A 25,511-nucleotide genomic window follows, 5' to 3' on the forward strand; every position below is an offset into this window, starting at 1 on the left:
GATGGATTGAACATTGGCTAGCAGGATGCTGGGCATGGGTGCGCGGTGTGCGCGAGCCCGTAGCCTGTTCCTGATGCCTTTTACCTCGAGGCCGTCACTTAGGGTCGCGTCCTTTGTTCTCTCTCAGGATCTCCTTTGGCCAGGTTGGGTCCGGAGTTAAACATGGTGAAATGTTCATGTATTGCAGACCAATAGAAACCAAAGTGTCTTTACTGTAGCGGATTTGTGTGTTTTGCATGATGCCCATGCAAGATTATCGCAGATATAGCAAAAAGTGACGAAAAACTGCAAAAAGTGGAGAAGTTGGGGCAGAGCATCCAGCACGGCAGCCGACCTCACCGGCGCCATTTTTAAAATGACATTTTTAAAAAGTCTATCGGTGCATCAGGAAAACCAACACCAATCGACACTTGCAGCATATTTCTGTTACACTAGCAACTCAGTTTTTGATACCAGGGACACAAAGACATTGTTGCATGTACCCATGAATGAACATTTAGGTCTGGGTAAATGCAACAATGTGTTTGTATCCAACGTATCCAATGAAAACGTTTTTATTGGATACGTGGAAGAAGATGGATGAATGGATTATAATTTAAGAAAAAAACAAAAAAAGTTAGCTAGGTGCCTGTAGCAAACACTTAACAAAAAAAAGCTGTTAAGCAGTTATAACAAAGGAACAAACACATATTTTAAAAAACCTTTCTCCAAAATGACTCAAAGAAACAACAATGGAAAGGATGCCAGAAACAAAAAGTAGAAGCTTAGTGATGTGTAGTGTAGTGATGTGATGCTTAACTGTCCCTGTTTCTGCTGGCTGCTCTCATGCTGTCTATGCTAAATGCTAGCAAATTCAAGTAAATGTGTAAACCAACCACTGGCTTCCTAATACAAGCCAATGGAAAGTGACAGCAGCGTTAGCAGCCACGTGAGAAATGCTTTGCATTGATGAATGTTACATCCTTTGAGGCTGTGGGAGTGTGTGGGTGGGGTGTTTGCCCGCTCTCCCCGCCTCCTCTTCTCTTGCCACTCCTACCCCCTCTGTCTCTCTCACTCTCCTCTCTCCCCAGGACACAGCTGCTTTTGATTAGCCTCGTTTGCCACCTGACTTCAGTCAGCAATCACCTGTGAGGCTATTTAAACTGAGGATGAGCTGTGAGCAGGGTGGTTTTTTCCCTCTGGCGCGACACGTTTTTGTGCTAGGTTTTGGACAGACAGCCTCCTTCTGACTAGTGAGTAGATGTCTCCCCGTGGTGAGGAGTAGGGTAGGACGTGTGGGAAGTGCCTCCCTTTTTTGTTTAGTAGTCTTCTTGTCTTTTGTTGCTGCGAGTGTTTCCTTTGTTTCTTTGGCATTATTGGTAAAACGGCGTTGCCGGCTCTTTAAGTTAATGTCGTTTGTAATAAACCTATATCATTTGTAATAAAGCTAAATTAATACAGAACAACTCTGGTTCACTCCAGAAGCTAACTAGGCTGAAATTTTAGTAGGTAGGTCTGGGGAGAGTGTCGGCGGTATTTTTATTTATTGGTTAACCTGTGGCCACACATTTCCCACCTGTTTTTCATTTGTGTATTGGAGGTGGTGCTTCTTTGTTGTTATTGTTAGCCTCAGGTAATTTTTGTTTTGGTTTTAATGGCTACCTTTGATATTGCCGTGTTTAAGGAAAACCCCTCGCTTGTCCAACTGGACGCCTGTAGAAAGAGGGATTTGCATGAGGTGGCATCATTTTATAGCATTTCTGTCTCCAAAGCTTTGCGTAAGGCTGAGCTGAAAGCTGCTCTTGTGTCTGGCTTGGTGGAGAAAGGGATAGTGGCCTTGCCAGTGTCTGCCAGTCCACTTGAGCATGGTGTAGCATCTCAGCCTGTTCCGCAGGTGCCAGCTCAAGCTGTAGGTCCATTGGTGTCTACACCTGTTGCTCAGGGGCTGCCTGAGGACAAAGCCATGACATTGCCTCGCTTCGAACCTCTCTCCATTGAATCAAGTGTAGGCTCGAAGCAGGATGCTAAGCTCCGTGTACGCCTGGCTCGTCTCCAGTTGGAAAAGGAGGATCGTGAGAGGGAGTTCCAGCTAAAGAAGGAGTTGGAGCTTAGGCGTTTAGACGCAGAGCTTGCCAGAGCCAGGGAGGTCGAATTGAAAAAGGTGGAGGTGGAGGCGGAGACAGCTGTTAAGTTGCGACAGCTGGAACTCCGGCAGGCTTCTTTTCCTCCGACTGCCTCCATTCGTCAGGCAGACACACCGTTTGATGTAGGGAAAAATAGTCGTCTGGTTCCGGTGTTCCGTGACACTGAGGTCGACAGCTACTTCGAGTCGTTTGAACGAATAGCCACGGCCTTGCACTGGCCACCGGATTCGTGGGCCATTTTGCTCCAATGTAAGCTGGCAAGAAGTTTGTTCCTCGTTGTCAGCTGAGGACAGCTTGGACTATGACAAGCTGAAAAGTGCTATCCTGCTGGCTTATGAGCTGGTCCCAGAAGGCAGCGTTTCCGGGGTTTGAAAAGGAGACAGGGTCAGTCTTATCTTGATTTTGCCAGGGAAAAAGGTGTTCTTTTCGATCGGTGGTGTGCGGCCTGCAAAGCCACTGACCTGGCTTCGATCCTGGAACTAATGCTCATAGAGGAATTTAAGAACTGCATTGCTGAGTGCATTGCAGTATATATTAATGAACAGAAGGTTTCCTCGCTACAGCAGGCTGCGACGCTGGCTGATGAGTTTGCGCTCGTCCATAAAACCAGTGTCAGTAGGTATGACTGGTGCGATGCCCCAGTGAAGGCTAGCGAGGTGCTAGTTGCACCGCACCCAAAGAGTGAGGTACTTGGATTTCGTCCCAAGGCAGACCGAAAGTGTTTTTTCTGTTTTAAGTCTGGCCACTTGATCGCAGATTGTGAAGCTTGTAAACGGAAACAATCAGTCTCGACTTCACGTAAACCAAAAGGGGTCGGGCTGATTAAAACCATGCCTCCTGTCAGTAGGCCCCCCTCCCCTGAGACCCCGGATGAGTGTTTTAAGCCCTTCATTTTTAAGGGGACAGTTTTGCTTTCTGGTAAGACCGAGGATAAGTGTGAAGTGACCATTCTGCGGGATACTGGTGGTTTACAGTCCCTCATACTAGCTAGTGTGCTTGAATTTAATGAGAAGTCTGACTGTGACTCTAGCATCATCGTAAGAGGTGTTGGGATGAGTTTTGTGCCTGCTCCTCTCCATCGTATTTGGTTACAGAGTGAGCTGGTGAGTGGTTCCTTCCCAGTGGGTGTGCGTCCTTCTTTCCCAATTAATGGGGTGGATTTTATAATGGGAAATGATATCGTGGGTGGGAAAGTTTATCCTACCCCTGAGGTGACCATCAATCCTGTTATGGAGCCTGTGTTAGATGCTCTCAGCCAGCAGCACCCGGATGTGTTCCCGGTGAGCGTTCTGACTCGTTCACGTGCCCAGCAACAAGGTGGGGGGGTTGATTTGTCAGAATCAGTGATTGGCTCTATTCTAGAGAAGGATGTGATGCCCTGTACTGATGAGGGAGATAATGGAGCCTTAGAGTCGGCTCAAAGTGTGGTTGAGCCAGCTCGTGAGTCTGGAGCTCCTTTTCCACTCACCCGGGAAGCACTTGTGAAGGCTCAGAAAGAAGACCCTTCATTAGTTAAGTGTTTTACCGCTGCAGCTCAGGATAAGGGTGGTGAAGGGAGCAAGAAGCAGACATTTTTCATTTGGGAAGGTTTATTGATGCGCAAGTGGACCCCAAGGCCTGGAGAAGACTGGAGCGCAGTGCGGCAGATGGTGGTTCCGACAAGTCTGCGGTGGCATGTGCTACAGTTAGCACATGATCATGCATGGTCATGTACTTGCCAGCTTGTTGGTAAACCGAACCAGGCGGTGCCCCCCGCCCCTCTACGTCCTATCCCTGCTGTCGGTGAACCATTTGAGCATATCATGGTAGACTGTGTTGGCCCCTTACCAAAGACGCGGGCAGGGAATCAGTTCTTGTTAACCATAATGTGTGTGTCCACTCGATTCCCTGAGGCAATTCCGCTGCGGAGAATCACTACAGCAAGCATTACCAAAGCACTAGTCAAATTCTTTACCACCTTTGGCCTCCCAAAAACTGTGCAGACAGATCAGGGTACCAATTTCATGTCCAGGGATTTTAAACGGACTTTACAGTCCTTTGGAGTTTCTCATTCTGTGTCTAGTGCCTATCTCCCAGAGTCACAAAGTGCACTTGAGCGGTGGCATCAAACTCTCAAGGCAATGTTGAGTAAGTATTGCCATGACACAGGAAAAAGCTGGAATGAAGAGGTCCCTTTTGTATTGTTTGCTATACGTGATGCGAAGCAGGAGTCTTTGGGGTTCAGCCCAGCTACCCTGGTGTTTGGACATGTGCGGGGTCCGCTAAAGGTGCTGAAGGAGAGTTTTCTCAGCGGTTGTGTGCCTAAAACTAATGTGGTGGAGTTTGTAAAAACATGCAAGGACAGGTGGCAACGGGCTACTTTGTTAGCAAAAGAAGCTCTCTGTGTATCCCAGGCAAACATGAAAAAACGATTTGATCAAAAAGCAGTGGAAAGACAGTTCCAGCCTGGGGACAAAGTTCTTGTGTTGTTGCCCATGCCTAATTCTGCCCTCATGGCTCGTTTCTCAGGCCCCTATGTGATAGTGAAAAAAGTGTCCGACACCAACTATATTCTCAACACCCCGGAACTCAGAAGGAAGACTCCCCTATGCCATGCTAACATGTTGAAACCATACCATACCAGAGACACCAGCATGACAGAATCATCAGACACTGCTGGGACGGCTGTCCCCGGTTCAGTCCCTGTTACCCTGCTAAGTGTAGAAGTTAAGGGCGATGATGATCTGGGTACCCTTTCTGAGGGACAGCAATGTGGGCAGTTGTCAAATTCTGTTTTTCTAGCTAAGGCCGAGGCCCACTTGTCTCACCTTCCTCCGTCCCAGTGTAAAGATTTACTTGACTTGTTGCACTCCTACCCGTCTCTCTTTAGTGACGTACCCTCACGTACCAATGTTTGTGAGCATGACATTGATGTTGGAGATGCAGCCCCAATCAAGCAGTATGCATACCGTTGCCCCATCGCCAAACGTGAGGTGATGAAAAAGGAAGTTAAGTACTTAGTAGAAAACGGCTTGGCACAACCTAGTTGTAGCCCCTGGAGCTCCCCATGTCTACTAACGCCTAAGTCTGATGGCACACCCCGTTTCTGCACAGATTATCGGAAGGTAAACGCTGTAACGGTCTCTGACTCTTTTCCGCTTCCTCGTATGGAAGACTGCATCGACAGCATCGGCCCTGCCAAATTCATCACCAAACTTGATCTCCTTAAAGGCTACTGGCAGGTGCCTCTCACTTCCAGAGCTTCAGATATTTCTGCATTTGTCACTCCTGACCACTTCATGCAATAAACAGTAATGGCCTTTGGCATGAAAAATGCCCCAGCTCTTTCAACGTCTGATGCAGTTGGTGTTGGGAGATGTGCCCCAGTGCAATGTGTATCTAGATGATGTAGTGCTATACACAGACACGTGGGCAGATCATATGTCCCTTCTGAGGACAGTGTTTCAGCGGCTAGCTGAGGCCTCATTGACCCTCAGTCTCGCTAAGTGTGAGTTTGGTAAGGCAACAGTCACTTACCTAGGTAAGCAGGTGGGGTTTGGACAGGTCCGCCCAGTGGAGGCGAAGATTGCTGCGATCCTGGACTACCCGAGTCCAACCACCAGATGGGAACTAAGGCGGTTCCTAGGTATGACCGGATATTACCGGTGTTTCTGTAAGAACTTTTCTGTGGTCGTGACTCCGCTAACCAAACTGTGTAGCCCAAAGGTGCCTTTTGAATGGTCAGTTGAGTGCCAGCATGCCTTTGAGTCAGCAAAATCTCTCCTGTGCAGCACCCCTGTGTTGGCGGCTCCTAACTTCTCTCGACCCTTTATGCTAGAGGTCGATGCCAGTGCCACCAGAGCCGGAGCAGTTCTTGTCATGGTCCTGGGTCATTTTGGCCCAGCGTTTTGTGTTTCCTTGAAGTTCATTTTTGTGCTTTGTGTTTATTCTGATTTTGTATTGGTTTAGGGTTGAACCTGTAGTTTGGTGTGTGTATTCAGCCCTACCTGTGTCTGTTCTTGGTGCTCTGTTCATGTCCCCGTGTTGTGTTGTAAATCAGTCTGTGTGTTTCCTGCTTTACTTTGAAGGCTCATGTTCTGGATTTCCTATTCTATTTTGAAGGTCTGTGTCTGTTGTCATTGTGTTCAGCTTGTGTCCTCCGGTCCTCATGTGTATTAGGTTCAGCTGTTCTTCCCTCCTGTGTACGATTACCTGATTACCTTGTGTGTGTATATTTAGTGGGTGTCGGTCTGTGTTCATTGTCGGCTCGTCTGCGTTCTATGGTGTTCCTGTCTCTGCATCTCTCTGCCCCGCACCCCTTTTGTATGGTCTCAGGTTTGTCATTTAGTTCTCCCAGTTTAGGTTTCTTCAGTTGTTTTGTCATGCCTCACTGCCTGTTTCTGCCATTGTCACTTTGTAAATAAACATCACTCGTATCATCAGTCACTGCTGCATTTTGGGTCCTCCCTTTCCTCCACACCACACGGCTCACTCCGCCAGCCGTGACAGTTCTACTGCAGGATGATGAGGAGGGTGTGTGCCATCCGGTCTGTTATTTCTCTGCGAAGTTCAAACACCATCAGCTGAACTACTCTACCATAGAGAAGGAAGCCTTAGCTCTGCTTCTAGCTCTGCAGCATTTCGAAGTGTATGTGGGCTCCAGCGCTTCCCCGGTGACCGTCTTCACAGATCACAATCCCCTCGTTTTTCTGAACCGGATGTACAACCACAACCAGCGACTGATGCCAGGATTATAATCTGGTGATCATACACAAGAAAGGTACTGACAATATAGTGGCTGATGCACTCTAACGCAGCTCGCGATAAGGTGTTGTTGTTGTTTTGGTAGAGCTTTAATGTAAGGGGGGGGAATGTTACATCCTTTGAGGCTGTGGGAGTGTGTGGGTGGGGTGTTTGCCCGCTCTCCCCGCCTCCTCCTCTCTTGCCACTCCTACCCCCTCTGTCTCTCTCACTCTCCTCTCTCCCCAGGACACAGCTGCTTTTGATTAGCCTCGTTTGCCACCTGACTCCAGTCAGCAATCACCTCTGAGGCTATTTAAACTGGGGATGAGCTGTGAGCAGGGTGGTCTTTTCCCTCTGTGGCTCGACACGTTTTTGTGCTACGTTTTGGACAGACAGCCTCCTTCTGACTAGTGAGTAGATGGGCTTGTGGGCCCTGAGAGTGTCTCCCCGTGGTGAGGAGTAGGGTAGGAAGTGTGGGAAGTGCCTCCCTTTTTTGTTTAGTAGTCTTCTTGTCTTTTGTTGCTGCGAGTGTTTCCTTTGTTTCTTTGGCATTATTGGTAAAACGGCGTTGCCGGCTTTTTAAGTTAATGTCGTTTGTAATAAACCTATATCATTTGTAATAAAGCTAAATTAATACAGAACAACTCTGTCTGTTTTCCTTTTCATTCTGATTCTGGACTCATTTGTTACTGGTCCCCTCACTCACATGCCTAGACCTCTTCGGGGGGAACGTAACAATGCCAGAAACAAAAAGTAGAAGCTTAGTGATGTGTAGTGCAGTGATGTGATGCTTAACTGTCCCTGTTTCTGCTGGCTGCTCTCATGCTGTCTATGCTAAATGCTAGCAAAGTCAAGTAAATGTGTAAACCAACCACTAGCTTCCTAATACAAGCCAATGGAAAGTGACAGCAGCGTTAGCAGCCACGTGAGAAATGCTTTGCATTGATTTTATTAATGAATTAATAAGCACGTACACACATTTTTCTTCCCCTGAATCTATGCATGTGATACTATGGTAAGTGCAAACTGTACCACAGTGCTGGGAAGAGGTTGCGCCAGATGCCCTTCCTGATACAACCTCAAAGGGGGCGGGGAGAAGCACTTGACAGCACCCAAATGTTCAGCCCTCTGAGTGTGAAGCATTGAACAGTTGCTGAGAAGTAATCATTTAGCTAAACCAGCATAACTTCTTAAGAAACACAGGAAAGATCAGGGTTGTAGCCTGAGTGAAATTTATATTTTGTAAGTTTAGGCTTTGTAAATAAAACTGACATGATTTGACTTGACAGATGGTCACACATAAAGAGCTAAAAAAAATTAATCTCAAATTTTCCTTTCCCAGTCAGCATCACCCTGGGGGCCTGCAAGGGCCCATGTGATGTAAACGGAATCATTTGCCCCTGAGGCTCCTGACTGGCTAAAATTTCTGAGCATGTTTGAATCCGTAGAATGCAAAGTCATAAAATGTACCAGAAACACAACTACAGGCATAGTTGCAGTCTATTCCTTCATCCCCTACATTTAGCTTTTAAGAATATTAGTGCTTTAAATTGCCTGTGCAATATTGTGGAATGCCAAGAATGTCACACGTTATCTTTTTGTCTACTGTCAAGCTGAGATAATAATCTGTTCTTTAGGTCCTCCTCTTTTGATGAAAGTTAACAAAGTAACATCCCTAATCAAGTGTAGAATCTGATATATTTGCTAAGTATATTTTAAAACATCTTGGTTTTTTAACCTTTTCCTTTAAGTTCTGTTTTTTTTTTTACCTCTTTTGAGACTTATTTAACGATTGTTTCATTTTGTTTTCTTTCACACCACGTGCTCATTAGGTGCTCACCTGATCATCCTATATGAAGCATATAGAATAACGTCAAAGTCAACCAGAAGGTTATAAACATCAAGCCTTTCTTTGTTTGGTGATCCACCATTGCTGTTAGTGTAACAATGCTGCAGTCTGCTGTTCGTTACAGATATACACAAAGAGTCACAAAGGACAGAATACCAAGAAGAAAATAGATCCAAATGAGAATCAGACTCTTCATTGTGTTTCACATCTGACTGTGTATCTGTTTGTGTGTGATTTGTCTGGTCATTCATTAGTAGTCACTCACCAGCCTGCTATATCTAACTGCATCTAACAAAACAGAAAGTGCTGCTCTCCATTAAGATCCTCTTATCCCTGCCATCCACTAAATCAGCCCCCTCCCAACAGACTTCCCGACTTTGATGACATTGCTTCAAAGCAGTTTCACTTTCACTTTACTTTTTAATGGAATAAGAAGAGGTGAAAAAAAGAAAGTGATGGGCATTTATGTCACGTTTAAAGGGAGGTATTAGCCTGCAACAAAAATTAACTGGCCTGTTTCTCTGAAATAAAACTACTGGGCTTCTAAATGGGAAATTGCACCTCTTTGACATTGAACAAAAATAAATACTTTATTGGATTCTCTATAATTTTCTTGTCTCTGACTTTGACAAATGCATTTAAAAATGAAGACTCATCACCAGCATCTGCAAAGCACACTCGATGCGAAACAATTGGCTTTGTCAAAATTGTGTTTTGTGACAAGACAAAAGTGTGAATCTTTAAATTGCTGGTGTCAAAGAAATAGATAGACAGATGATTATTAAGCTGATTGTCTCTTACGTATGTAAAATGACAAGTCATTCCATGTTCTATAATTTCATCTTAGCATATTCACATAAAAGGCATGACCCTATTGAGTCATTTGAATGTGTTAATATTTACCATGATTTTAACTGCATGGTAAATGAACAAATTCACACCACCCTTTTCCTCAGACCAGTGACAGCTTAATGACAGCCTGATTAAAATCAACATGTTAATTAGCTGTCTGAGACTTACGGACTCTCTAGTTTCCCAGCTTGAGTCAGTCCAATCAAGGTGCGACAGTCATCCACCTTAAAACTTTGAAAGAAATGCCATTCCAGGAAAACCAACAGTAATTTTGCATGACCATGCTATATAATGATGGAAATTGGACTAAAGTGAGTATTACTGTTCTATTACTATTACTTCAATTACTGTTTTCCACTGTGACCTTTACAATAAGGCTATTTTAGGAGGATGATCTGATATCGTCGTGTTGATGTTGTTCCAGGATCAACATTGCAAGTGACCAATCACATTGTTGTGACGTTATTCTTTGGCGCGCCAAGCCATTAGTGCATTTATGAAATTCCAATGTTGCAAGGACAATATCAATTCTGCTTAGCGTTTATTAAAAGGTTAGGGTCAGGGTACGTTGATCGTCTGACAGAGGCGGTTTCTCGCAGATTAAGTACAGTTTTTTGTTTTATGGCGGTTTTTCCCGAAGTCGCAAAAGTATGACGTCACAACATTCTGATTGGTGCAATGTTGATCCTGGAACAACATTTACTATGTTGATCTGGGAACAACACCAACACGACGATATCAGATCGTGCATTTTAGGAATCACAAAAATTAGATACCAACAATTAACTAATTTATAAACAAAATACAACCATTTCCAAAAATTAGCACTAAGTAATTTTACCACAAAGATATATATCTAAAACATAAATGCCTCTGCAAAGCAATACAAGTCAATTCAAGGCTCAGTAATACAAGACTCACTGTTCCCAGGAACTATTATCAGTTAGCCTGCAGTATTTCATAAAGGGACCCAAAAATCTGCATTGTGTTTCCTGTTTATGCAGTGATGAATTCTTAAATGGCACTATAGAGCAGGTACAGGTGTTTAGGAGAGATAAGAAACCCACCTCCCTACTAGCACCTCCACTTCCTCCACCAAACCTGACACTCTTAAAGGGCTTTAACCACTACAAGAAAATGGTGATAGTTATTTCCTTGTGCCAGCCTGTCAGTCATTCTCCATTTCATATTTAAACCACAGACATTTTGTGAGATGAAGAATGATGAAGGGCTGTAGGGCGGAGGGCTCAGCTTCTTAGACTGGATATGACAACAAAAAGCACGAGCAGATGATCCAGGTGTATAATTATCACGTCAAAACCAGAAAGTGATAAAGCTGGAGCAAAAATGTAGACGTATGAACACAGACTGGGTAACACTCCATTGAAAAATGAGTTTCTTCCTTTAGGTCAAAACAAATTTTAAAACGTATAAACACTCTGCCTCCTTTACTGTTTTGTAAAATTACTATAACATTTTTTTTTTCTGTTAACATGAGATCTACATGTTGAAAAAAGACCAGAGGGGGAATTTTCACAGCTACATATTTTAGCTCAAGATTCTGTTTTAAAAGACTAAAAGATTTCATATGATATTAGGCAGGTTATTATTATTATCATCATTATTATTATTATTGTTACTGACTTAGAGGGTCTGGACTACCTGGACTTTTGTTTGCTAATAAAAAAAAAGTCTAGTTAGAAGTAATTAAGCAAGCAACCCTTAGAGTAACAATACATTAGTGGGTGCTACTTAACCTAACAAACCATTAAAAAAAGATAGCATTCTTTTGACAGTACAAATTAAGTTTTAAACTATTTATTTAGTAAGTCCTATATTTCAAATGTTTCTATCAAAGCTTGATGACTTGGAACACCAGTGTGCTAGATAAGGCAAGGTTTAGCCAAACAAGACTCAGTTAAAGACCCTAAACGTGGAGTCTCAGGCACTTCTCACACCCACAAAGCCAGTAAATGAAACTAAAAGCAGCACCAGGACCAAAGGATACGTTTATAGTAAATTCACAGAATAATTCATCTCAACTCTCAGTTGCTTGTTACCTTTTTTTTCCTTCATGCATCAGACTAAACTTTGATATAGTGTTATTATAATAAATACATTAATTTCCATAATCATTTATTTATGTCAGTATTTTCCAACAATACTTAATTTACCCTGACATGTTTATTATCAATTAGCATGACACCAGAGTAACTCTGAATGTCACATTGGCACAAACATGATTTTTCTTCTGACCTTATTTTGCCACATTTTTTCCAGCTTCCACGCACATACACAATATGTGAAACACATAGAACCTCACGATTTGTACCCCCATATAGTATCACCTCTCAGAGGACGCAGACATTGTTAAACTTAGGCAGGAAATTAGTTTTGCGACATAATGTATGACACACAGCAGTCGACAGCCCTCCCTGATCGCCCTGCCCTTCAAAACTGATGGATACTAATATGCCACTACATGAAAATGTGTCATGGCAGAAACAAATGGAAACGCAAAAATACAAAAAGATCGAGAGAGGAAATGGAGCAAAAATGACCCTCAAATCTATCAGAGGAGGTTCAAAAGGCAGAAACAATGTTTCTAAAAATGCCTGATCTTCTCATGCCTTGTACCTATACACTGACATCAACCTCTGCTAGGAGAATAACCTCTTTGTCAGAGAATGCGCTCTGTGAACACGCAAAGAAAATGAATTTAAGTCATTGTTTCTTTCTCTCCTGTCCGTTTTCTTTCCCCATAGTTTCAGACACCCAGCAGTCACTGAAAGGAAAAAAAAGGGGTTTTCCTATTTCTGCCTCCAAAGACACTTTAGGGTCCTGGACATGAGTGCATTGTTCAGTGGAGCAAGGCATGTCCTGCTGCAAATGAAGACCAAAATCCATCCTCCAGGCTGAATTATTAACAACACACATACCCAAGAATCTCACTGTCCACAAGAGAGAAGAGGGGTGGAACAAAGAGAGGAGTAGGGAAGACTAATGGAGGAAGGAAGAGAAAGGGGTAAAGAGAATACAAGATTGGTTGGCTCAATGCTTGGCCCTTTTCTGTACTTCAGAGGAGTATATAGAGGCCCACGCTTAGCAGAAAGGTCAACCAACAACTGGAATGCCCAACAGGTCCTCAGACCCAGTGGAACAACCTATTTTCACGTTTGAACGTGTTCAGTATTATTAGGTCATTAGGTATTTTAACATGCTGTGTTCTTCTTTAGCACTTTTTTTTAATGCAGGGTAATCCAAAACACTTTAATATCCTTCATGCTAAGACTATATAGCACTTTTCTACTCTACCTAAGCATTCATAATTAAACATTTGGTTTCAAAAACAAAACAACTCAAATTATTCAAAAAATAAATGACTATTTTTGTGTACATTAAAGTTAAATTAGTGTTTGATGGAAAGATTTTTTTTTTTTAAAAATCATCTCTGTCCACAGACTCATATGAAGATTAATATTGCATGAGAATTAAGCTACTGGCATTTTGAACATAGCCATCAAACAACCTCTGCTAATATTTGGGCCTTCATATCAGGTTTTATATTTCAGCTTGCTTAATGAAATTTGCATGTACTACACATGCAATCAGCAAGTTAGAGAAAACAGTCAAATAATCCTAAGGACAAAAGAAAACACACACACATATGGATACACACACAAAAATGGAGCAGACCGCTTTCTGCATCCACCCGCTGTGAATTATGACACTTTAAATGGTCAAGTAATACTACAGTGGTGACAGTGAACCAGTTTCATAATATTAAAATAAAGAGCACTTCATTTTGTCCTGAGGCAGAGCAATGAAATAAAAATAAAACCCAACAACTGTGAGAAATTCTGTTGGGAATAAAATAATCTTTGTAAAAGTAAAACATGGCTATTATTATCATTATGTAAGCATTTAGTGTAATAAACTCTCCTTCCATTCTTGAAGCTCTGTTTTGCAACAAAATCGATTCATCAAAAACCCACAACAGTCTTTATTTCTAGTTAAGTGTGTTACATTATTATAAACTCTTGTATCTCTATTAGGATCTGGTAGAAACATAATTTTTGTATTTTCAGTAATCCTATTGGTCAGCAGTTAGGCTACTGACTGGCTTTGATAACAGTCGATTTGCTCTGGATTCAGAATAAGTGACCAGAGGGATAAATTGGATAAATTCAGGTTAAAAGTGAGACAGTTCACTGATACCTGAAAACGGGAGGTTCAAAGAGATACCGTGATAAAATCAAAGTAGCAAAACAAGTGTTTACTTTGGCATTACCTTTCACTTTAGATGTTCATCCTCTTTATAGTTCAAACATCGCGTTTGATAAAAACAGAATGACTCTTCTTGCTTTCCTTTGCTTCTCTTCTTCATTTTTTGGAATGTTTCCATGTACTAATTTTGTTGACTGCAAACAGTCGATGCATTTCAAGTTATTTCTTCCTTCTGGATCTAAAGAAGGTTCCTTTTTCTGCTTCTATATCAAACTATAAACAGTCTGCCTATCTTGTGTTGTTTTAGAAATATGTTCCCACAATGGGAGCAGTAGTAAGAGAACACTTAAGGTGGCCACTTTTCCAGGCAGCACAGTGGGGACATAACAAAGGCGGCTGTGGGAGTCAATAAAGAGACCAGGAATAGCAAGAAGATATCTCTGAGAGAAGTAAAGAATCCTGAAGAGAATAACAAATGAAAAGAAGGCCTTTTTTTTCTGGTTTGGTTTCTTTTTTGTTCAGTCTGTGGAAGACTTCAAAATTTCTGAAAAAACAACATTGATCCCTGAAGTGACCTGGCATTGTCCATTATATTTCTGGTGTATTTGATTGCTATTGTTTACACTGTATTAAAAAAAATAACATTGAAAGACCTTTCTTAAACTTAGACAAAAGCACATTTTTTATTTGTTCTTTTTTTTTGAGGTATTTCCGTTGATGAGCTGAGATCTTAGACCTTTACTTGTAAGACAAAGCATTGTGTAAAGCAAAGTGTGCTGGGCTGTGTCTCAAGCAACAGCGGCTATAAATTACCAAAGACACATGCTTAACTTCTATCCTGATACTCTTTCAGTCTATCCAGTTTTGGAGAAGTGACCCATTACTCATCACCACACTCTATCTACTCTATCTTAAATCTGATGCTTGCGCATCAGATATAGTACTCATCAGTTCATATTCTTTTACAAAGTTCTTTTTGGTTTGTCCTCTCTATTATGTTGTTCACTTTTTCCAAACTGCTTCTCCTGTTAATAACACATGTGCTGCTCAAATGCTATGTACTGATTTCTGTGAAGATATCAAGCCACTGGAAAATCGCTGGTCAAAGAATTGCCTCTTATGTCTCCAAATATGCTAGGTCTGCTGCCCACTATTCTTCTATTGTGCCTGGTTTTGTAACATTACATGTTTAATTTGCTTTGCATTCCAATGTTAGCTGTCATGTTATGGTTGTGCATGTGCTTGTGTTGAAGTTATGTTATTGCGTTGAATTTTTGTCAAATGTTTGCTGCATGCTTGCATTTTGGTATTTCTTTAGTTTGGTAAATGGCCTGTATTTGTATAGCGCTTTCCTAGTCCCTAAGGACCCCAAAGCGCTTTACACAACCAGTCATCGACCCATTCACACACTGGTGATGGCAAGCTACATTGTAGCCACAGCCACCCTGGGGCGCACTGAGGCTGCCAGACACTGGCGCCACCGGGCCCTCTGACCACCACAAGTGAAGTGTCTTGTCCAAGACTGTCCAAGCCGGGGCTCGAACCGGCAACCTTCCGATTACAAGGCGAACTCCCAACTCTTGAGCCATGATCGCCCCACAAATGGTCCCAAATTAAAGGCTGCTGAGTGAAATTACGATCACTTGTTTGCACTAATATTATGATTTTGTGTGTTTTGCATAAGCAACTAATCTCTGTGGTCTCTAAAGTTTATAGACTGTATAAAAACAGTAGCCACCAGGACATCACCTGCTGCGTGTGAACATTGAATCTTCAACATTAGCAGCAATATTAAAATAACTTTTGTTGAGTATTCCTAATTTATCTGCTAATGCTAGCGAGCTAGCTTAGTAAGCAAGCTACATTCATAAACAGTATGAATGCAATAAAAGACACACATTGGCTAGTTAGCGCTAATTAAGAAAATGCTAAAATTCCGTTCACCAAAACTGAAGGACAAGCCTCTTCAATTCAATTCAATTTTATTTATACAGCACCAAATAACAACAACAGTCACCTCAACGTGCTTTATATTGTAAGGTAGACCCTACAATAATACAGTACTTCTTGGAAGGTTTGTACTACAAAGTAAGCCATAGTATTTATTAGACAGTCCATTAAAAAATGTTCCAAACGACAACAGCACACATACACAGTAAGTGTGTTCAGTGTATGACAATACAACATCTAAATGTCCATATTGTTTGTTGTTTGCATCAGACCTTAAACATATTATTTAATGCAAAGATGGACATTTTAACATGGGACTCTGTTACAACCAGCTGCATGGTACCTACAGATGTTTTTGCCACTTGCATACATATTTCAGCTCAGGAGGTTGCCCATTGCCAGAATCAGCAAAATACCGAAATTTGCACTTACTACGACTTTAATATTCCCTCAGACCAACATTTCATTGGTGGGACGTTTTTCTCAATGGGAAAAGAGCTACATAATAGTAATTTAAAATTTTAAAACAAAAAAGAGTGATTCACTTATGTAAAAAAAACAAAAACAAACTAAATAGTAGTAGTAAACTAAATAGCATTAAATAAGTATATTAAACAATTATCAACATTTCTTGCAATATAAACTGTAATTTTTAGTGCATATACAAATTTTGTAATGAGCTAGCAGAACCCAATATAAAGCTCTGCTTTATAAGTTTCATTCTTGAATCAAACTACATCGTAGCATCACACTCAAAAAGAACAACAGCTGTTCTATACAATGTTCTGCATATTCTTGACCAGAATTCAGAAGCCCTGCCAACACCACCGCCACCAAACACACACACAGACAGAAACATCTTCCTCCACTATTTACCAATTTAACAACATAAATTGGATCAGATGAAAACATAGCGTTTGTGCTCCCTGCCTGCACCCTACATGGACGCCATTTTCTTTCTGCCTGAAGATTTGTAAAATATTGTTACTACTATAGTTTAAAAAATATCTACAATGTTACATAAAACTATTTAATATTTGCTGAAAATGACACATGGTGGATGAATTTTTCAAACCATTCCTAAGATGTTTAGATGCATTTTAATCTGGCCCTCTTAGCTACTGTAACGCCAGTATTGAGGAGTTCCTTGTTACTTGTCAGCATGAGGCGAGAGATGTTCCTCTATATCTCTTGCCAAAGTGTGTTTGTGATAGGATACCCTGTTACTTTCCTTTAAAGTCTTGCCTTCCTATCCACTGGCATTTTTCATGAGATAATGCAGTGCAGAATTATACAGTATATGGACATTACACCTAGGATACTGGGCATTTGTTCTGTCTTAGTTACAAGTGCCACTAATCTGGTTTAATGATAGGCCACATGTTGGGGAGTAAGAGGCATACAGATGGTGAGAGCCAAGCAGAGAGGCATCATTTACATGCATACACCCTCCCGCTAATTACATTATACTACAACTTGACAAGTATGCCATGATGATGGATAAATGTTTTCTCCTTGTTAACACCTTGTGACAAAATGCTTGTGAATTATATGTCTGTATTTATTTGATCATAAAGTACTGCAAGTTATTAAGTTATTCCTGTAAGACATATTAGAGCTTTTTCTCTTTATGATTAAAATGCAGAAATATGCATTAGCTCAGCTCACACTGCCATTTATAGCAACAGCATAGCTTTACATTCATTTTCATTAGGTTTTCAAATACAAATGACTTAAAAAAAAGTGCTTCACCTGTCTCAGGTCTCTTTCCTGTGTATTTCTTTGTTTCTGTAACTCCCCTGCACTCTCCTTGATATGGGAAAAGCATATTGAAGGAGCGTCTCTTTTTGTCATGCCATCCTACTTGGTAACAAAGTGTTGGCTTGAATGGGCTGACAGGTCGTGAAAATTTCATCAGCATGAGAAATGCCTGTTTTCCCCTCAACTTTCTGTTTACTGCTATCAATAATTTGTGAACAACAAACAGCAGATGTCTCACCCCCACCCAACAAAAGCTCTGTAGTTGTCTGTGCGTGCGTGTGCATGTGCCGCAACTTGTATGTGTGTACTTGTTTGAGCATCAGCAAGAGCTTGTGTGTGTGTGTGTTCATAAAACAGATGTTCCCTACTGCTGGAAGCAGTCAAAGATGGACTTTGAACACTGGAGCTAATTGTGAATTAATCAATCTATTACCATAGAGATGGAAGGAAAAAAGACAAGTACCAGTACCAGCTACAGGCAGGTTGCCAGCATAGTACTAGTAACTATATTATGGACAGGTTGACATCTGATTCCTTGACTATTTTTAATATATTGAGGAATAATAACTGAATAACTGAAACACAAAGTATAAGAAGTTCTTATTTAATAAGAAGTTCTTGCCAAAATTAATGAATTTTATGCTGATAAAAGGGCAATGCTTAAAAAATGAGAATGTACTCACAAGTGCTGGAGTTGTTGTTGCTCTCAAGTGCTGCAGTAGGAGTACTGCTGAACACAAAGCACACAGGAAAGTTCTGTAAAAGAAAACAGGCAAAGGAAAATGTGTCTTTATTTAAAAAAAAAAGAAAAGTTTACAACTAATGTTATATGATGGCATGTATGGATTTTCTCTTAAAACCAGCTATGTAGCTACATCGCTATACCTAAAGCAAATAAAGTATGTAAATATGTTCTGAAGTTTGAAAGACAATGTTTCAAACCTGGGAAACCAAAAGATCTGACAAGAATCACTTTGTTGTGACTCAAATCCCAAGGCTTAGTTAACACATCACATGTTCCTGAACAATCAGGCATATCAGATATGTGTTCTCAAAGCAGATTTTAAGGATGGACTGGCCTTCTCTATATAAATACTTCTATATGGTCAGATCAAATGATGTATCCAGACATCATATAAGTATTTGAATGGGTTGCTGTGGTAATGACATAGGTGTCAGTAACATGCTCCCAGATATTCCTTGATAAATTGCCTTGTTCTGGTAGGTTAATTTCAGATTTTCTTGTTTTGAAGTCTCCCCGAAGACGGTGAGCAAAATATTTTGCTGTCGGGCCATTTGCTGTTTGTCTGCTCGCTGCTAATAGAGGCAACTAAGAGTTAAAAGCATATAAATTGTATTCTTTTTATATTGCATACACTTCCTTTGTACTTTGCACACTCAGTGCAGACTGAATGGTAAGGTCATGACAGATATAGTGTAGGTAAGTATTTGTCTCCTTGGTAGAACAATTGCTTAATCCACTGGCCACATCAGTTGGTGGTGGAGCAGAGCAGCTTATACTGTAGCACCAATTCCTGACCCGTGACACCCACACGATGGTGCAGGTGTTGATTACACAACATGTGGCCATCTGTGGAAAAAGTACATGCAATTACACTGCACTCTTTCCACAAACACACACACACACACACAGGCATTTATGTATGCACACACAGCACTAGGCCTGCATGTGATGACATAAAATGCACACACACACACACACACACACACACACACACACACACACACACACACACACACACACACACACACAGGCACACCCTGCAGGAACTCAAGGTATCAAAACATCTACTGCTGAGTCCACAGACAGACTAATACATCAGGTGTCAGGGGTCCTGGCCTCTGCAGCAGGACTGAGACAAGATGGAAGAATACTAACAATGAACAAAGGAAATGAAAGAGAGCAAAGATTTCACAATATCATGTATGCACCAGTGCAAAGTTTTCTACTTTTCTACACGTCTGATTGGTGCTCTATCACTGTTAACTCACCACAGCACAACATGACTTGAGCTATTCGTCAAGTTAAGTAAAAACAGCAAGAAAGTCCCCAGGGAGGTTTACATTTGACATTATTTTAGAGGAACTGTTATAGTTTGTGGCATTTGAGTGGAAGACAGGGATTTTGATGAAGCTGTAGGCCAAGACAGAGTGAAGAGAGAGCAAGAAAAGAAATACAAAACATGGGCAGATTTTGGAGGTCTGAAACATAAACATGAGAATCCATCTTTAAGTCACGAGGCAAGAAGACACACCTTTAGGCCTTTCCTCTTTGTGCATAAAGTGCAGCTCAGTTGGGTTTTGTGACAGCTTGTCTAATATCCTCTTCCTCCTCGTGGCAGGTCTTTTCAACACCAGCAAGGTGAGATTGTCTGGTTTTACAGGGCCACTTCTCAATTTTAAGAGAAATCTCAATTTTCCACCTGTCAGAATCTATTAGCTATCTATTTGTTTTTGATGTCATTTTTTTCTCACAATTTCTCACATTTTCATGCACAGTATAAGTGCAAGTACAAGTATATCTGTGCGTTCTTGTGTGAATTTGTGTGTGTCTGTGTTCATGTGCATGTCAGCCAATAAAGTTCATGAATCCAGTGTGTGTGTGTGTGTGTGTGTGTGTGTGTGTGTGTGTGTGTGTGTGTGTGTGTGTGTGTGTGTGTGTGTGAAAGAGATAAAGAGAGTCCCTATATAAACTACACAATCAAGTACCAGTTTGGCATTTTCTGTCACATTGCCAGGCATCAAACTGAAAACTATGACCAAAAATGTAATTTTATTACTACCAATCACTCTGGGTGAACACATAACAATATCAGAGATCATTCACAAATAAGTTCTGCAGTACAATTATTAGATATATACAGTTTGAGTATTTAAACTTTTATGTCTCTGAGAGAAACAGTGCACCTTTTACTCCACTATGTATATCTATGTGACAGCTGTAATTTCAAACAACTTCAGCGAAGATGAAGATGTTAAAATCTATAATCACAATGAATGATATCAGTCAGTAGTAGTAAATTGCGACTTTTGTAAGTAGGCCACTTTATTCACAGGCTGTTAAATATTGCTGTCACTGTTATTTCTGCCATTATGGTTCTCACATATGAATTCTTGGAAAGTGCCCACTGGACACGCACCAAGGGTCAACCTTCAGAGCTGAAAAAGTAACCAAACATTAAAATGGGGGAAAAAAACAAGTTTCTTTACGTGCCACCTGAGGCTGGCCCCAGGGTGTCAATCCCCATATTAAAATGTATACTAAAAAATGAAAAAAAAAATTCTTCGAATACTTTGTTAATGGAATATGAAAAATGCCACCAAAATCCAAATTTTGTTTTAGAAAAAATTAAAAACTGAGTTTGGGGCGTGGCCACATTGATCTTCAGCTGTCTGGATAAAGACGATCTGTGAGGCTTCATTCTCTGCTTTCAGTCATTAAACTTGACTTTTTCATTGTGTGTTTGCTTTTTGAGCCTTTTGGGGCATTTCTAATTGATTATCTCTCCAATATTATGACTTGCTGTGTGTTAAACACCTTACCAGAAGTTTCCACCTCAGTTTTGGTGAAATGTTTTATCAAGTCAACAACTTTGCAGTAGATTTACAGTTTATGAATGCAACCTGCAATCTAACCAAGCTAACTAGCATTAGCTGATAAATTAGCACTCCATCAGTTTACCATTATACGGTAACTTGTGTTTCCAAAAATCAATGCAGCAGATGCCAAAGCACTAACATTGATGCTTTAATGAATTACATGCATTGGCTCAATGTTGGTTAATGTAGTGACGGAGATGTGACCAAACTATGTCTCTCAAGCTTTGTAAAAAATTGCTGTAGTTGTTAGCGTATAAATACTAAAATGTAGATTTTAGTGCCTAAACCTGACCAAAGAGGAAAAACAGCAAGAAAAAATGTCACACTTTTTATCAGTAATAATCCGATTGGTAACACAAAGTTTAATTCATTCTGAATCCGCTGAAAAAAATTTCTGCAGGCTTTGAGGTTACAGGTCACCTTACAGCTTACAAATAGTATTGAACAGAGATTTGTGGAGGTACCATATGGACCTGTCCAGTAGTGATATGGCTATCAAAGACAGTAGCAGCCATTGAGCATGAAGGTCACAGCAAGCAGCAAGAAAGAAAATCAGTGTGAAAGCTAAGCATGCAGCAAGGTAAATGTGTTCAAAACATGGTTCACTGCTTTGTAGAGTTCTATGACAATGTCCTTTAAAGGTGACTAAAGGTCTAAGATGTGCCATATTGTTTGCATTACACTTTATCAACCGAGTTAACACACGTATCTGCCAGGGAGAATTTGGTAACATACAAAACATATAGCAATAAACAAAGAACATAAATGAATGAATTGATGAATGATCTTTATTGAACTAATAAAGATCATTCATTCAGTCAATAACAAACATAATACATAAACCATATTCTAGACACACATGCAACTTGTGAAACTGCATCATGATGATTTTGATAGTTCGGGGAAAAGAACTACCAAAAGCACAGCATCAAAGAAATCAGTGAAATGTTACCAAATATAAGAGCTTAGAAATTATAAATAGAGCTATCACATTTGTGCAGGGATAAATATGACATATCCAGGGACAAGTGTACACACACATGTCAGCTCACACACAAATATCCCGCTTAAACCCCCATCAGGACTGCCATTACTATCACTGGGCTTATTTATGTGGCTCCTCGGCACTGGAAGAAAAATAATGTAGCTGCTTTTCATAAAGTCTGTAATGGATCCCTAATGGATTTGTCAAATTGACTGGGGAGGAGAGGAGCTGCTTGGAGGGAGGGAAATGAACACAAAATGGTCTTTGATGAGTGTATGTGTGTAAAAGTACACGAGTCTAAGATATTTTGTATGTATGCCCCGGTTTGTTTCAGTCTTGATGCTATGCATGCTAAGCCGTTTCTGTTTCGTGCGCAGCTGTAATGAGTATTTTCTTCACGAAAATATGGAAAAGGAAGGGAGATTGAAGGCAGTTGTAGTTTTTAGCTGGTTTATTCCTCGGCAGTACCTTAATACTGACGTAAAAAAAAAAAAGAGATTAGAGTTTCTTTTTAATTTTAAAGTCTTAATCATTTACTGGAAGTCAGAGTTATTACAGATGAAAGACTACTGCACATTGTGACAACCTGCTCTGCGTCAAGCCACGGCGTCACACATGACAGTGTGCTGCCACATAGACAAGGCTGCCGTATTTGCAGACTCACTTCCATTTTCTTTGAAGTGTAATTACATGCTTCATCTAAGGAACAGACAGACAGTACACACCAAGCATCATGTCAAAGTTATTCAAATGCTTGCATGCAAAGCTGTTTCTTACTAAGTAAAGCATACTTTGACATATTCTGACACTGACATGACAAAACGCTCTGAGAGGCATTACTAAAAACTTTCCAAGTACCTCACTTACAGAATTATTATTAAAAACAATATATTTAAAGAAATGGTAAGCCTACTAATTTTCCCTGGTAGTTTATTACAAATCTGGGAGTTTTGTGCCTGATCTCAGGAATTAAAACATCAGAAAGATGACTTGGTCAAACTCAAGCTCTTGAGGTATGTCGTGGCATTCCAGAAATCATGCTGCAACTAAAGTTTCCCCAGCCTCAGTTATGTTCAAGTTTCAGAGTCCTTATCCTAAACTACACCGGAGGTGTAAAGTGGGCACCTGTGACAGTTATTGCAAATATCTCATTTCATCTGGAGAATACATCAGTGTACTGGATCACACTCCTAGTTCCCAGGATGATAAAAATGGGAAGATTGGTTCTTAGGGTTCAGTCAGGGAGTAGTGAGACTGCTCTCCTCCCCAGCATAGACAAAAAGCTTTTGTCTCCAAAGCATAGAACAAACTTCTAGAACCAAAACAGTTTTGTTACATTTAGTTACAAGGAAAAAGAAAGATGAAGGATCTTGGCGGTGCAATGAAACCTAAAGTTGTCCCTTTTGTGATATTTGCATATATCACTATCCTCAGGTTGTTGTTTTTTTTTGTTTTGATTTTATTTGTTAAGCAATGAAAAAAAAAGAAAAACACAGCTTCTGACAGCTCACAATCTTTTGCGACTGTTGTTGTGATTTGGCGCTATATAAATAAAATTGAATTGAATTGAATATGTAATAATAATAAAATTACTCTTTTTACCAGCATTTTGTAGTGTTGCGATACCTATAAGTTGGATTTGCTATACAAATAAAACTATATTCAAAGATATATACACTTTTATTAACATTCATTTTTTAATGAATATTTGTCAGTGAATTTTACCATCTCTACACAATATCAATACACTGAATGAAGTAGCTTTAGTGTGTTGTGGAGCCAGCAGAACCATGTCTATGTAAATAGATAATTAAGTTATCCTTGGGAAAGAATGAAGTCTTCCTGTTACGACCTGTTGGTGTCACAGAAACATCCAGTTACTACATTCAAAATCACAGCGGTTTTCTCTCTTGGCAGTAATCTCTGCTCATGATCTATTGTAACTTGGAACAGTAAAACACAACTGATTCTAAGCAGGGCATGCAGACCGAATATATGATTTTGTTTGCCTTTAGATTCAGACAAACTGCAAAATGTAAAACCTTGACTTTTTTCTGGCTTTATGTAAATGAAACCCAGAGACAGGTACACTTCATCTGCAGCAATCACTTCTTTCTTTTTTTCTACAATCACCAACAATTAAAGATAAGCATGCCCCTAATCATTACTTAACTGCGTGTGCCAACAGGTTATTAACATTGGTTATAAGGATATATTTCATAAAGGTGGTTTTCCTCCAACCCTAACATTAGTATTAAATATTTACCAGTGTTTATCTTACTTAAATACAGATCAAGCAAAACTCGGTTGATTATCCAATTCAGGGTCGCAGGGGGCCGGAGCCTGTTGTATTGTGGAAGTATTGAAATAAAATATGGCCCACACATCCCTAGCTTGATCTCAAGCACTTGCCGACTTCAGCATTCATAGACATGCATACTCCTTCACAGTGTTCACTCAACAGTCAGAAGTGTGCCCTGGCGGCAACTCAATTTGTCCGTTAACTAAAGGTCATTCCGACTGTGTTTTACCAAGGAGTCAGTATTTCAGAGCTCATTTGCTTCCTTCTACTTCTAGCCTGCAGCTCGGTGTTGAAGGCAACAGTTTAAAGACAGACAGAAAAAGAAAGCAAGAAAGAAAAACGCTTTCACCTGACTGCAAATACGGGACAATTTCAGAAAATTGTGTAACTAAACAGACAGACAACCAAATAGTTGAAGCATGACTTTGATCATATGGTCTAAATCACTTCACGATATATCCAGCAGTTACATATATCTGAAAATGGTAGATGCATTTTTATAAGTATTTCAAAAATATATTTCAAATGTTAAAGTGATTCTAATCAGGAGGACAAAGGAGGGGGGAACAACTAAGCTGTAGTGCCTCTTCACCTCACGGTACAATACCTTGTGCAATACTTTTTGTAAATAGTCAACAGTGCAATAGACTCAATACTTGAAATGTGCAATTCACTTGTATTTTTATTTTTTATTCCTATTTATTCTATTTATCCCCTTTGTATATTTTATTTATATTTGTCTCTGTATTTATATATATGTGTGTGTGTGTGTGTGTGTGTGTGTGTGTGTGTGTGTGTGTGTGTGTATATATATATATATATAACAATTCTGTAACTGTAACTTCGGTCGTTGCTGTGCTTTTTTTTGGAAGTCGAATTTCCCAGAGGAACCCACCCGAGGGATTAATAAAGTTCTATCTTATCTTATCTTATCTTAATCAGGGGCAAAAGAAAAGGAAAAAAATAGAGAAAGAAAAGAATAATATGCCTAGTTAATTCCTTACTATTAAAGTTGATATCACTGAAAATGGGCACATATGAAAACCAAATAAGATTTTATAATCAAAATTCATTGTATGATGTCTTCCTCTCTCTTCTGCTCACATCTATTAGAACAAA

The 25,511-nt window shown here is 40.3% G+C and overlaps 1 protein-coding gene across 1 annotated transcript in view; it reads right to left on the reverse strand.

Moving 5' to 3' along the window:
- naaladl2 (N-acetylated alpha-linked acidic dipeptidase like 2) overlaps positions 1–25,511 on the reverse strand; it is a 526,866-nt gene that overhangs the window by 412,748 nt on the left and 88,607 nt on the right. Inside the window, exon 3 of the mRNA XM_085263600.1 lies at positions 18,168–18,240. The gene's annotated coding sequence lies outside the window, so the exon portion shown is untranslated. The remainder of the gene's footprint in view (positions 1–18,167; positions 18,241–25,511) is intronic.

The sequence above is a fragment of the Mchenga conophoros genome, linkage group LG23, assembly GCF_057382185.1.
Source record: "Mchenga conophoros isolate Kocher_MC1m ecotype Shallow Benthic linkage group LG23, M_conophoros_male_GT1.1, whole genome shotgun sequence".
Classification (NCBI taxonomy): domain Eukaryota; kingdom Metazoa; phylum Chordata; class Actinopteri; order Cichliformes; family Cichlidae; genus Mchenga; species Mchenga conophoros.